Below are 2,833 nucleotides of genomic sequence, written 5' to 3'. Positions count from 1 at the left end.
GGTGACACACAGCCCCCGATGTGACGGCCTGTGAGGCTGCTGGGAAGATGCCCAGAAGAGCCGAAAACGGATACGACGGGTCCTCGCGCACTGGCGTTCCCAGCGGCGTCACCCACAGCTGCGACGTGCCCACGTGCCCACTGACGGACGCACAGCGGAACGCGGCCTGCTCACACACGGAGTAGTACTCAGCCTTGCAAAGGGAGGCCACGGCAGCACACGCCACGGCATGGATGAACGCGGAGACCACGCTTGGTGAGGCAAGCCAGACACGAGAAGACAAGCACCGTGCGATCCCACTCACACGCGGCCCCTAGAGAGGCCGAACTCTGCAGGACAGAAAGTAGGATGGGGGTGGCCAGGGGCTGGGGGAGGGAAAGTGGAAGTCAGCTCTCAGCAGGGGCAGAGTTTCCGCTTGGGAAGACGGAAAAGTTCTGGAGCTTGAGGGAGGTGACGGTTGCACAACGAGGTGATGGACCCGGTACCACGGATGCTCGTGTGGAAACAGTGGCAGTGGCAGATTCTGTCATGTATCTTTTACCACAACAAAACATTTTTTAAATGCTCTGGGAGAAAATAAAATAAGGCATACGTGCCAGGGCTAGAGACAACAGGAATGCGGGGGGCGCTAGAGGGTAGCTGGGAGCGCCTCGCCACAGAGGCGACCTTCGTGCACACTGGAGCCATGTGCTCATGTGGAAGGAGAGTGTCACACACTGAGGGGCAGCAGGTAAAAGGGCCCTGGGTGGGGACATGGGAGTCCAGTGAGGGGGATTAGCTCAGGCCACCGAAGGCCGGGGCTCAGGCCCTGAAGGGCCCCTGCCACCCCCACACTCCAGGGAGGTGCCTGGGTTCCCCGAGGAAGCAGCCTGGCACCTGCATGTGTCTGGGGGCCGGCAGAGATGAGGGGCGCCAACCTGCTGAGGAGCTCTGTGCCCAGTGCCCCACCCCACCACCCTGTGCACCTGCCGCACCGCCACCACCCCGCCCAGTGCACCTGCCACAGTGCAGGACCTGCACCCCCAGCCCAGCTCGCAGCCTGCAGGTCTGCGTTGCAGGACGGAGCTCACCTGACCAGGCTCCTTACAGGTGCCATCAGGGAAGAGGAGGCCATGTGGGAGGCCCTCTCATCTGATCCCACTGGTACCCTCGGGAGGGGGCTGGGCCACACAGGTAGGCACCAGGGGGTGGACAGAGCCTGGGTGATGTGTCTACTAGCCAAGGGATGCCAAGGATGGCCCATGGCACCAGAGGGGCGAGACTGGAGTGGACTCTCCTCTCGGCCTCAGAAGGAACCAGCCCTGCTGACTCTACCACTTGGACTCCAGCCTCCAGAACTGGGAGAGACCCCTCCCTCCCTTCCTTCCTGTTTCCTTCTTCCATAATTGAGAGATGTGGAAAGAGAGCCCAGGACAAGGTCACGAGCCGCCACCCAGCCTCAGCCAGCCCCTGGTGAAGGGCTGTGTGTGCCAACCTGGTACTCAGGGACCTCCCCATGTGGGTCACCCTCACAGAGCGTGGCGTCCTGCCTCCGCGCCCCCGTCAGCACCTGTACTCCTGCTGTCGGCGCGGCCTGTCAGGGGTTCTATCCTAGCTGCCTGAGTGGATGGACAGCCTGCTCTGGAAGGCCCAGTGGGGCCATGCTGAGGGGCAAGGAGGCCGCTGTACCTGGGGGCCTGGACAGCCCAAGGCCCAAGGGAGATCACGGCCCCCTGGAGTGGCTGAGCCGCCCACTCTCACCACTGACTGAGCGGGCTCCATGCCCCTCCATCCCAGTTCTGGTGGGGTACCCATCCGCGGCAGAGTCCAAGACAGGAACCCCCACTGCAGAGATCTGCCGGGCAGCCCATAGAGCCACAAGCCCGTGGGGCCAGCCTGGGGTCCCCGCGCTCACAGCCTGGTCAGGGAGAGCAGAGGGGAGTGGGCACGGCCCCAGGCAGCTCTGAGCTAAGGCTGCAGGGCGGGCAGAAAGGGTGGCCCTCGGGGAAGCCAGAGATAGACATTTCCACTGAGGACACAGAACAAGACTGAGGCCAAGTGAAGGGAGCTCCCGGCGAGCCTCGCTTTCAGGGCTCGGTGTTCTCACCTGCAGCATGGGCACTGAGGCGTGACGCCCTGGGGACGCCAGCCGTCAGGTGTGTGTTGGGAGGTGACTGAAAGGCACTGAAACCCAGGTCTGGGTGGTGTGATTCCAGGCAGGCCGGCCTTCCAGTCAGCTGCCCCGCCCTCCCCCAAGCCCCCAGGCTATAAGCCGCTTAATTGCTCTGAGCCTCAGCCTCCTCTTGGCCTCCCTCAGGGCCCTCCTGAAGGATGAGCTGAGATTAAAGCATTCATGAGCACTTAGGGAAGGATTTCCTCCTGGAAAGGAAGGCTCAGTACTGGGAACTGCACTGTAGGGGCTGAGAGCAGAGGCTGGTCCTCCCATACCACCCACGCCCCATTCTCCAGTCTCTGGAAGCAGGAGCCAGGACTGAGACTCCACACTCAGAGTCGGGCAGGGGCTGCTCCACCTCTACAGCCAGGCTCCAGTCCAAGAGCGTGGGTTTATAAAGTGAGTACGAATGAGCGGGGGTGTCCTCCTCCACCACAGGCCTGGCCCTGCTCCCCGCTCCCCCCCCCCCCCCCCCCCCCCCCCCCCCCCCCGTTTCCTACAAAACCCTGAGAATGTTGGCTACGGGGGAGGGGCTGTCTCCCACTCCTGGAGTGTCCTTCCCTCATTCATATGAGTCCAAAGGGCAGTGGGCATGGCCCCAGGCAGCTCTGAGCTAGGGCTGCACCCACTTTAGAAGCTGCTCCAATGCCACTTCTTCCAGGAAGGTTGCCTTGATTCCAT

At 62.8% G+C, this 2,833-nt stretch overlaps 1 protein-coding gene across 1 annotated transcript in view; it reads right to left on the bottom strand.

Moving 5' to 3' along the window:
- The window catches only part of SHISAL1 (shisa like 1), a 57,848-nt gene that overhangs the window by 53,174 nt on the left and 1,841 nt on the right, over positions 1-2,833 (bottom strand). The window lies entirely within an intron of this gene.

The sequence above is a fragment of the Tupaia chinensis genome, unplaced genomic scaffold (genome assembly GCF_000334495.1).
Source record: "Tupaia chinensis unplaced genomic scaffold, TupChi_1.0 Scaffold000294_1, whole genome shotgun sequence".
Taxonomy (NCBI): Eukaryota; Metazoa; Chordata; class Mammalia; order Scandentia; family Tupaiidae; genus Tupaia; species Tupaia belangeri.
This window is presented reverse-complemented; position numbering and strand designations above follow the sequence as displayed.